The sequence below is a fragment of the Spea bombifrons genome, chromosome 5, assembly GCF_027358695.1.
Source record: "Spea bombifrons isolate aSpeBom1 chromosome 5, aSpeBom1.2.pri, whole genome shotgun sequence".
NCBI classification, from domain to species: domain Eukaryota; kingdom Metazoa; phylum Chordata; class Amphibia; order Anura; family Pelobatidae; genus Spea; species Spea bombifrons.
The window spans coordinates 78,356,462-78,369,059 of record NC_071091.1 but is presented as its reverse complement, the minus strand read 5'-3'; the positions used below and the strand labels follow the sequence as shown (position 1 = coordinate 78,369,059).

Here is a 12,598-nt window from a genome sequence, read left to right as displayed (position 1 = left end):
ACAGCTCCACAAAACGTTTAATAAACATTATTCAGGTTTTGTTAAAAACATCGCATATAGAGGAAAAGAGCACATAAAGGACCCAGCCACAGATTGAATACTGCTTGAACTTACTCTACATATACTGTTGTACTCAATTAAAAAAAGCTTCAGGTGGCAACTCAAAATTCTACGTATGGTTTAGTATTAGGGTATTGCACAATAAGGGTTAGAGATATAATTAAATTGTAAAGGAATATGATGTTTATAAATATATTGTACAGGACTACAGAACATGCTGGTGCTATATAAATTAATTTATAATAATGGCAAAATTAGTGAGCTTTAGGGATGTAGAACATTGTGATGTTTATACCCTTCAAACAGTTTGAGATACAAGAAAAGTGGAACAGAGTAGGAAAGAGGGGCCAAGGGGTTTGTGCTCCCCAAAACCCTCTGTTTTATGCTGTTAATTTTCGAGTCTTATAAAAGGAAACAGTACTAAAATGGGACTATACTATGTTTGGTATACACATAATTTGTTGTGTCGGAAAGCCGTGTATAGAGTCAGGTCAGGTGCGATCAGAAGCGATGTAAGATATATGCTTACATTTTCCATGCGTAAATACTTTTACAAGGTACCTAGATATTATTCTAAAAGTACACTGCTATACATATGTATAAGAATAAACAGACCTCTAATATTGTCAACTACTTTCACCCTTTCAGTGTTTGTACACCCATCTGCATTGACTGTCAATTAATTAAGTTGTAATCCAAGAGACCCAACACTGCTGTTTTTGTTTTGTATACAAAGATACAGCACTTGATAGAGGTGTATATATAAACACCCCATACAAATCCCCTATATAATATCATTAAAGTTATCAAAAAATATATTTTTATTAAAAAAATCATTTTAGTTTTGTATTTTTTTTTTTAAATAAGCTCATAGTTAGGGAGCAGTTATAAAAACCACCTTTCCTGCCACCATAGTATGCAGCCACAACCTATGCTTTCACATCAGCTGTCTAAACTAGATGTAGCATATGGCCCTGAATGTCCAGCATGAGGACATGTGCTATAGCACTACATTGGCAGCCTGAGCAGCTTTAACAGTAGGTGATTGCCAGCCCAATGCCCAACAGCCAGCACGTAGCTCAGTTATCATAGGATATTGTCTTGCAACTGGTTCTCTATCATATATTGCGAGAATATACAGTGGCAAAAAAAGTAAATGAACCCTTTGGAATTACTGGTTTTCTGCATTAATAGTTGAACGATCTGATCTACATCTAATGCACAAGTATAAACACAATGTGCTTAAACCAATAACACACAAACAATGATAATCTGGGGCAGCAAATCAGCCCTAGATCATGATGCTCCCTCCACCATACTTTACTATTGGGACAACGTTTTCATGTGGCTACGCGGTGCACTTTTTGCACTATACATAGTGATGAGTATTCTTCACGAACAATTCACCAAATCGTTTCATCAGTCCACAAAAGATTTTCCCAGCAGCGTCGGAGTGTCAAGGTGGCAAACGTCAGTCGAACAGCTAAGTTAAATTGGGAGCAGCAACTTCCTCTGTTGTGTACTGCCATGGACCCCATGCCTGTCCATGAACCAGTTCCAATGATTCTTTCAAGCCTTTTTACCTCATTAAGCATTCTGTGTTGTACCCTTGGAGCCAGACTGGGCGCCCACTTCTATGGAGATTAGCCACAGTACTAAATTGTCTCCATATACAATTTGGACTGTTGAATATTTAAACACTTTGAGATTACTTCTCCTTGATTGTAGGTCTTTGGATTACTTTTACATTGTTTATATTATTAGGGTAAATAGGGTTAAATGTTCTTTCGCTGTCAAATTCACATGATATTGCAATTATACTGGCACATATCCATCATGTTATTTAGGGGAAAGGAAATAGAACACTTAAGTGGCTAGAATTAGAAGTATGTAACTATCTAACAAAACAATAATAGTGATGGGTGCCAAGTACATCACAGTGAGACAAGCAAGACATTTAGGTTGGTGTTCTGTGATAGAGATGCATGTCTTTCTTCAGGATACTGATTATTTTCTATATCACTATATAATATATAAGAAGTTCTACTAAATATGTAATCCGGCCAAGTCCTGCCATATTGCAGTTTCACATTTGTGTTTCAGCAACAGTTTCTACCACGTTCCTAACAAGTCCCAAAGGTTAATTGATGGCATTATAAAGTATTCCACAAGAGGACATCTTTATTCAAATGATCCTTGACATATCAATATCAGGTATGGTAGAGTTTTCTTTAGTATATCCTGTTACAGTGAATCTTGACTCTCTGACATCCTTATAATGTTCAGTGACTGTCTTCATAAGGAGTTATGCAATATCTGTGCTTAGGAAAGGCTTAGGTGTTAATCCAGCCCTGGTAGCCTGGAATGGGTAAACCGTGTTATTAAACTAGGGAATACTTGTACAAGACAGATTTACTAAAAGGTGAAACGTTTTACATAGAAACAGAATTTCATGGCCATCGGTTATTGCTTTTAGGATGGTAAAAAAATACTTAGGTAATTCATATTAGATATGTGATAAGTTACGTGTTAGTCTGTATTTGTTTTATAACAAAGACAAATCATATTATGTAAACGAGTGAACTGATAAATGGGTGAATGTGTATGGGTGAATACACAGCCCAAATGTGCTATGTTCACTATCCTCCTGCATACAGGGGCCATGGGTAAATAACCTACAAAATACATGAGCCACATTCACACTTCCCCCATGGAAGGCAACAATGTGTGCACCAATAAAGTTTCTTAAACTTTACTTTTCATAGCTCGCTTTCAAAATGGCATACTATATGGATAGTATATATTCTTGTATAACACATGATATTTTCTACAGCACATATAGCTGTGTAATAGGTACTATCATTGAAATGCATTATATTAATCTTATTGTTTCGTAAGAGTCAGATAAAAGAGAGCATGAGACGGCAGCATTAAATCAACATTTTCACATTCAATCTTATCTTACATAAAGTTCCAAAAAGTTATATTTTGTATCTGTGTGTTCTATAAAGAATACAATTTTATACCACAGGCCGGGCTGGTCTTTCCACTGACATATTCAGAATATGTCTCTGGTGCCTCTTCCTATAGGCAATGACTTTCAAATATAAAACAAGACCTGGCAGACAGCGCCCCTTGGCAGCTCAAAGTCTTCCTACATGCTGAAGGGGTCCATGACTACAGTGGCTTACCTTTTTTCTTAATATTCTGACTCCAAATATGAAATCAGTGAAAGAAGTGTGAAGCATAAAGAACAACTTATTGTCCAAACTAATATTCAGTTTTATTCTGGAATATTATCAGCAATAATTAGTAATTACGGTATTCATTTTTTTTTATTATTATTTTTTTTTTTTCAGAGTTTACTCAAGTTCCGTAATACCATTTTCCATTTTATGCGAAGCATTGTCTTGCACACGTGCAGTCCTTTTGCATGTGCTCAGTAATATAGAAGCAAAGGGGACACCGTGGGCAAACTCTGTATGTCTGGTTCCAAATAAATAAGTAGTCAGCAGAGGCTACATGGGCTTAAGTATTGACACAGAGGCCTAAATTCCCACCTATGCAGCAGCTGTACAAGTAGATGGCTATAGTTTTATGGCTCTGACTCAATATACCATAAACTGTTCTTTGTAAATATGTAAATCAGCAAATAAGCTTTAAATTATATGTACACTAACATTCCAGAAACTGTAGGGTGATACATGTTGGGTGACAGGTTCCTCTTCTTCCTCTGTACCAAACACATTATCTAAACATGTATTAATATTATTTAATTAAAAGGTAATGTAATGTCTCCATATTATAGTATTTTTTATCTACTGTAGGGTTGGTGGTGGCCCAAACATGGCATTGAAGTCATCATAAGCAAAATAATCAATGCTAATGCCAAAATATGGTCAGTATGCCTTTAACCCTTTAATATGCCAGGAATTAATGTCCCCTGCACATTCAAGCATCATTGGAGTTAGTGAACAGGACAAGAAAAATTGAAGTAAAATGGAAATATGGCACTCATATGTTAATGGTGGAAAAAGAATTATATGATCGCCCACACAAGCAAACTTTGTATTCCATGACACAAGTCCGTAATGTCACCAGTGTTAGCACTGTGTAGATGTCTGGCTGTGCCTGAGAGTGCTCTCATTAGACTGACATGAAGTTCAGTTTTCGCTGACATTTACAAATGAAGCTTAACATGGAATGAACCTAAGGTACAGTGCTGCAGAAAATGCTGGCACCATATAAAATAATAATAATAATAATAATAACATTCAATTCTGACCAACATAGTGAAATGTAATATAGACATTCAGCTGAGAGTTTGGTTTAGTAGTTAATACTCTCTGCCAAATAGGAGACACTTGGAAACACAGCAGTCATACGGAGTGTAACATAGAGGTCCACATAAACCACAGACAGCGATGAGATTTAATGTGGAATTGAAGAGTGAAACATTTAAATGTCACACCTACCTTAGTGCAGGCAAATAATGTCAGTCCAGGTATGGTAAGTAAGGAAGAAAAAAAATCCAGAAAGATGAATTCAGCAAAAGGGTATGCAGAGACCAGAACTACAGACTGGACTTCAGGGTCCAGTGCAAAAATAATGCCTGCTGTCACTGGAATGTCAGAGCCCCAGTCCAAGCCATTTATGGCCACATGTCATGATAAATATAGCACCACAGGGAGGGAGAGAGACAGACACAGGCTGCTATCTCGCCATAACCACGTAAGCTCTCATGGAAGCAGTAATACTACAGATTAACCATTACCCCTTGTCAGTGTGGCATATTCATGACAAAACATGGGTTATTGGCATCAGTTGGTTTAGTCAAAATCTTGAGTTACTAAAGTTAAAAATATTTAAAAAAATGGCATTAAAATAATGTTTTGGGAGTAGACTGAAATAGAGGTATCTTGCTGGCAAGCTAACTGTATTCAGGAAGGATTTCAGCACTTCTGATGGGGATGACCTCCCGCAATTCCCAGAAAGCAATGGGATCTGGCATGTAACACACAAATGACCTTGCTGAAACATATTTGTTACAAAGGTATATTGCCTTTTACTAATGACAAAACCAGTTTTATGTGAAATAATAATAATAAAAAAAAAACAAAAAGGAAAAAAGCAAATATATCAGGTATCTTAAAGCGGAATATACACTATATGGACAAAAGTTTTGTGACAGCTGACCATTACACCAACAGGGACTTTGATGACATTGCATTCTAAATACATAGACATTAATATGTAGTTGGTAATGTAATATGTAATATGTAGTTGGTCCTTGCTATGCAGCTATAACAGCTTACGTTCTTCTGGGAAGGCTCTCCACAAAACCTTGGAGTGTTTCTCTGGGAATTTTTGCTCATTCATCCAGTGGAGCACTTGTGAGGTCAGGCACTAATGTTGGACAAGAAGGCCTGGCTCACAATCTCCGTTCCAGTTTATCCCAAAGGTGTTCAATGGGGTTGAGATCAGGGCTCGGTGTGGGGCAGTCAAACTCATCTAACCAAGTCTAACCTTGCTTTGTGCAATGGGGCACAGTCATGCTAGAATAGGCCTTTGCCAAACTGTTCCCACAAAGTTGGAAGCATAGCATTGTCCAAAATGTCTTAGTATGATTAAGATTCTTCCACTATAATGAATAGAGAAATAGAACTTTGACTCCTGGCCAGTGCCATCACAAGTGTAGTTTGTCATCCACATCCATTCTGCTTTTTTAAAGGAATAGTACTGTATTTTTGGGAAATAACTGTTTCAATTAATGACACCACTCCTGCTCCCAGTGTCTCTAAGTGTTTATTTGCCTGCGAATACTCAAGACCCATGAGCCAGTGAAAGAAAGACTGTTACAGAAAACATTGCTTATTTAGGTGAACAAAGGGCAATATATGGCGCTAATGCTCAATGACAAAAATGGCATAACTGGCATAATTGACCCTTTAAACCTACCCCTATTAGACAAATCTCCTCTCATTATATCCTAGTCTTCTCCCTATGCCAAACACTATCTGTAACTTAAGAGCTAACAAACACATAATTAAAGAATGTGACAACAATAAAGCCATTGAGAAGTTTTTTTTTCTGATCCTGAAAAAGTCTAACACCTTTTAAGAGGACGTTGGATGAACAGCAACAGCTGTTACAAGTGAGAAGCAATGATGTCAGTGGAAGCATTTAAAATGCTATTGACATCTATCTTGAACATAGTGATATGACATCTGTTTTGAACATCTAGATATTTTTTTCATTTAAAAAATGTATATAGGAAATTATTAATCCACCTAAATATCCACATTAATATTGTGAGGTCCGTTACCATAATGCTTATAAGATACAAACAAATATTATATTTGTGCATTTATTTAATAATCATACTGACAAGAAGAATCACATACAGTGTGATTGATTGCTCACTAAATCTTTTGTTCAGTTGGCTGTGATAACATTGTTATGACAAGGAAGACAAATGTAGCAGTAATCAATATGACATTCTTACGGAAACCCAGACCTGCCCAACTTGCCAGTAGGAATTTTAGACCATCCTTCCTTAAACTGCAACTGGATGGATACTTGGAAAAACATAATATTCGGGGATATAATCTTTAATTATGGGGAAACGGCATATTGATCCAAGGAGAAATCTGACTGCCATTTTGGGGTCAAGAAGGAATTTTTTCCCTGTTAGTGCAAAATTGGAAAGAGCCAAACTGGGTTTTTTTGCCTTCTTTTGGATCAACAGCAACAAATTAACAGATATAGGAAAGGCTGAACTTGATGGACGCATGTCTTTTTTCAGCCTATATAACTATGTAGCTGCTTAACGGCTCTCTTAATTGCACATGCCATAGAAAGACCCTATTTGGCTCAATTGCTGCCGCGCTTGCTAAAGTGCCGGCTGAGCCGCCCATTTGATCTCCGTTCGCACAGTAAATGCTGTGCGAAGGGTGGAGGAGCCCCCAGCCAACACACTCACTGCCCAGCCCGGAGTCTCCCCACCCTCCCCAGTGACTGACGCGAGAGGGGAGGTGGGGCTAACTTTCTACTTCCCAGTCCCTTCCTGCAGTCATAACTGACGATTGGCTCCACCCCTTTCCTTATAGCGTCCACACTGCACAGCAACTCAACTAACAGTAAGTATCAAATTAATATTTGGGCTGCTGAAAGTTAGGGGAGGTGGGGGTTAATTTAGGGGCAGTTATGGTTAATGAGGTGTTTACGGTTAATTTAGGGACAGTTATGATTGATTGGGTCTTTAGGGTAAATTTACGGAAATGTATTTTAACCTGTACATTACGTCATAAATGTACATTTTATTTTCAAAATGTATATATTGTGAACCCCCATTGGAATTGCCCACCAGCGGCCACTGTTCGTATGGCAAATTATTTAGGGAATTTTTTAATGCGTTATGGGTGTACCAGTTTTTCATTTTTAATATCTGGTCACCCAGTTCTTATGTGCTCACCTACATATTGTTCCTAGAGTCTTCACTGGAGATGGAGTCAACAAATGAAGTTGAAAAGAAGATTAAAACAGGTTTATATAATTCAAAACCAAAACAAGGCAAGTCTGACATTTGTACAAATTTCTCCATTGTTACTGACAAAAATGCAAAAGAATTGGACTTTGTATGTTGCAACAAATGTGCAAAAGTATTAACATACAATGGGCACAAATCTGGCACCTCTGGGTTGAGGCGACATAGCTGCTCCCTTCTCCTGGGTCAAAGTAAGCTGTCCTTCAAAGATAAAGCACTTCTTCCTGCACATATTAAACAAGATACTACCGAGAAATGTTTAACTTTGCTGTAGAGACATTCGGCCATATGACTTTGTTGCCGGGAAAGGCTTCGTTGACATAGTTCAACACTTTGTTAATGTAGCTGCTAAATATGGCAGATTTGATGTAAAAGATGCTCTGCCTCACCCAACCACTGTATCCAGACATGTCGAGGGTAGAGCACAGGCACTGCAGGCATCTGTGGCAATGGAGAGGAAGCCCATCATTGAAAAATATGGATGTGCCATAACAACAGATATATGGACTGAGGATTACTGTAAAACATAATTCATATCCAGCACCATTCATTACACCAACAATGACTTTAGTCTCGTTTCCAGAGTTCTGTTTGCAGCTCCCTTTGAAGGTGGTGTGTCAAAAACAGGAGAGAAGATTAGGAACCTACTGTTCCAGAAACTCAATGCTTTTGGAATAGACACGTCACTAGTTGGCCGTGTTGTGTTTGTCACTGACCGCGGAGCCAACATTATTGCTGCCCTGCGTGGATACACCAGGCTGAACTGCAATGCGCACATTCTGAACGTCACCCTGTCCAGCTCATTTGCCCCAGACGTGTTGTCCAAGACATCTGAACTTTCTGAACTGTTGACCAATGCAAAAAAACTGGTCAAATATTTCAAACATTCAGGTCTGCAGAACATCTTGAAGAAATCCCTCAAACAATCCATGGAGACCAGATGGAATTCAAAATACGATATGCTGGATACCATACTGCAACAGTATGAGGAGATCTCCACATTACTGGTGACCAATAACCAGTACGAAAGAATTGCACAGATCAATGTGAACACTTTAAAAACAGTTGTTTAATTCCTCAAGTTATTCAAGGATGCTACTAATGACCTCGAGACTGACAATTCTACTCCCAGCACATCACTTGTGCTGCCGTGGTCTCACGTCTCACGTGTGCCTCACGTCTGGAGCTGATGGGCATTAGTGACACCCTAGCAAAACCCCTCCATGTGATGTACAGGATTGCAATGCTCTTGACTCCTAAAATGCGATTGATGTGGCCAGATGCAAGAGACAACGTGGTCAAAGGTATGATGTAATATCATGAATTTACAAAGCACTTTTCAAAAACAAGTTTGCAAAGTGCTTCACAGACATAAACACAGACAATACACACAGCACAATTACAAGTTATAATGAGTTCAATGCAGTCAAGAAACAGAAACATTCATAAAAGACAATGAATAAAAAGCTTAAGAATACATTAACCCCTTAAGGACCGGGCTTTTTTTTCTTTTAGTACCCTTTGGGGCAAGGCTGTTTTAACACTTTTGCGGTGATTGTGTTCAGCTGTAATTTTCTCCTCACCCATTTAGTGTATCCACACACATTATATATTGTTTTCTTCAGGACAAGATGACATTTCTTCAGATACCATTTTGATCATATCATCTTATTTACTATAAAAAAATAAAAAAAATAAAACATGATGAAAATTTGAAAAAAAAACACCTTATGACTTTTATTTGAAAAATATTTTACTCACCTATAAAAGCAAGTAAAAAAACTAGCTAAATAGATTATCACCCCCCCCCCCCCAATATGTGTTCAGCAACATCTCCCGAGTACAGTGATAGTTTGTCGGGTTGTTTGGGATTTAAAATTCCACATTTGGGAAGTGAATTTTTTTCTCCATTTTGGTCAGTCTATGCCTTTGCCCCATGTTTCAACCTGGCCACTCTAATTTACCCCACCAAACCATTAATTTTTTTATTAAATTAGAGGCCCCTTGGGTATTTTAAATACTTTTATTTGAACTCTTTCCATGTCGAGATTTTTGAGAAGATACAGCGCTAATTTTAGCACTTGCTCATAATAATAAACTTTATTTTTCATTTTAGTTATTTTATTATTTTTTTGACTTTTTTGTTTTTTGCTGGTACTGGATGGTTCCTCTGGTGACATCACTGCATAATTATTTTTAAATGTTAGCACTTTAAAAAAAAAAAATATATATATTTTTAAAATATTTTACTAATCACATTGTGATTAGAAAGCTGGGCTCCATTGACTTGCATGGTTGAATGCAGTACCTGTATTCAACCTGCAAGTGGAGCCAGAGTTCTCAAGAGAGTCTGGAGAGACCCTAAAGCGAACTTTTTCAACAGGACTTTTTTTTTACAGGACGCGCCGCCATCTTGCGAGTGGCAAAGTCTCTCGCAGTGGTGATTGTGATCGCTCTCCAGAGGGGTCACAATGCATCCTGGGGTGGGTGTTTGGTGTCGCTGAATGCCTCGCTATCGGTGCATTTCACAGATACCATTGAAATTTAGGAAGTGATCGTTGATCGCCTCAAACTCTTTTAAAAACAGGCGTCAGCTGCCATACAGTGTATGGCGGACGTTGACACCCGGGGAGGGGCCAGACATGGCCCCTGATGCCAATCTCTGCGTTACTGAATGCCTTGACATAGAGGCATTACAGCAACGGCGTTTAAGTGAGGAAAGCGATCGCTGATCACCTTCTAAGCTTTTTTAATTTAATGAATTTTTTAATGGTTCAGGACCGTCAAAGGTCGTTAACAGGCCGCTAAGGGTTAATGATAAGATGAAACAAAAGAGAGACTCATTAAAAGCAGTTTTAATAAAATGAGTTAAGAGTTTTAATTAAAACAATCCAACAAAGATGCAAAGGAAATCATCCAGAATATGGGATTTGACCTACCGGCCGTAGCACAGAATGAGCCACCACCAGCCAAAAAGAAAAGCTTCTTTGATCAATTCACTGGGAAGACCGTGCATCCTGCATTTCAGCACCAAAGCCTGTCAATGCTGAAATAGCTGAATATCTCAGCACCCGACTCTCAGACAAGCCAGACCCAGACAGTGTCCTTGAATGGTGGAATTTCAACAAAAAGCGATATCCTTCACCAGGCCCGGACTGGGACAAAAAATAGGCCCGGGCATTTAAGCCTGAGCAGCCCATATTTATTTATTTATTTATTGTTAAAGCCCACCCGTACCATCTTTGCATTAAATCATTCACACAAATCATTAACACATTCATTAATGCAGTCTCACAAATCATTCAAGCAATTCATCCTCACATGAATTCATTGTCATACGCATTCACACAATTCATCCACACATTTATTCATTCATTCTTATACGCATTCACACTAGCCCCTCTCTTCATCTTATCTGCCCCTTCTCACTATGTTCCCCCTTTTCACTATGTAACCTCCTTCCCCACTTCTCAATATGTACCGCCTCTATCTATCCCCTCTCCCCCTTTCTCACTATCTAACCCCCCTCTGCCCCTTCTCACTGCACCCCCCTCCCTCACCCTACTTACCTTGTTGCCGGAGCAAGCAGCAACAGCGACCGCGCCTGTGCCAGGGCAGGATTGACTTAGGGGCTGATGGAGCTGCAGCTCCAGGCCCCCACCTTAAAATAGGTCCAGTCAGGACTGGACTGACTGGTCCTATATGGCCGCATTAACGCAGAGCCCCTTAAGCCTGCCGCAACTACCCCCTCCTAACTATCTACCCTCTCCCTCTTTAAAGTTCACTTACCTTTCAGGAGTCCTGTGGTGGGGGTGCAAGGCCTCTGCCTCCCAGCTCTGCCACTGTATGGAACAGTATAGAGTGATGGGAGTTATGATGTACTTTTAGAGCATAATTAGATCATGAAAAAGACATTGGAAATGGTACAGCATAACACCCATCACTCTCACGCACTTACCAATCCACACATATATACCAATCCACACATATATACCAATCCACACGTATATACCAATCCACACGTATATACCAATCCACACATATACACTAATCCACACATATACACTAATCCACACATATACACTAATCCACACATATATACTAATCCACACGTATACCAATCCACACGTATACCAATCCACACGTATACCAATCCACACGTATACACCAATCCACACACATACCAATCCACACATATACACCAATCCACACATATACACCAATCCACACGTATACCAATCCACACATATATACCAATCCACACGTATACCAATCCACACGTATACCAATCCACACACATATACCAATCCACACACATATCAATCCTCACACATATACCAATCCACACGTATACCAATCCACACGTATACCAATCCACACGTATACCAATCCACACATATATACACTAATCCACACATATATACTAATCCACACATATATACCAAACCACACACATATATACCAATCCACACATATATACACCAATCCACACATATATACACCAATCCACACATATATACACCAATCCACACATATATACACCAATCCACTCTCACTGAATGTTTTCCTACCTTTCCTCTTTTCTCCTTACAGCTCCTTTTCCTCCTCTTCGCTCCTCTTCTTCAGTTCTTCTGTCTTCTCTGTCTTCTTCCGGGTCACCGGGTCGGTGGGCGCGGCTTCAGTGTTGTGCGCCGGGATCTGACAGCAAACCCCGGCGCACAACAGCTGTTGTCGCGCAGATCACAAGGGACCGGTATCGGAGGTCTTTAACAGACCTCCGGGTCCCTTGAGTGATTTTAAGCTGGGTTGAACCCGGCTTAAAATCACTCAAGGGAACCGGAGGTCTGTTAAAGACCTCCGATACCGCTCCCTTGCGAGCCTGCTCCTCCAGCGGCGGACATTACTGTCCGTCTCTGGAGGAGTGCCGGGTGCCGCAAGTTGGCAGCCCCTGATGAGCGGCACCCGGTGCGGACCGCCCCCCGTCGCGCCCCC

The 12,598-nt window shown here is 39.4% G+C and overlaps 1 protein-coding gene across 3 annotated transcripts in view; it reads right to left on the bottom strand.

Annotated features, from left to right (window-relative positions):
• The window catches only part of MYOM1 (myomesin 1), a 41,112-nt gene extending 36,425 nt beyond the window's left edge, over positions 1 to 4,687 (bottom strand). For all 3 annotated transcript variants that reach the window (XR_008354348.1, XM_053468075.1, XM_053468076.1), the window contains exon 1: positions 4,536 to 4,687. The gene's annotated coding sequence lies outside the window, so the exon portion shown is untranslated. The remainder of the gene's footprint in view (positions 1 to 4,535) is intronic.
• Positions 4,688 to 12,598: the final 7,911 nt, after the last annotated feature.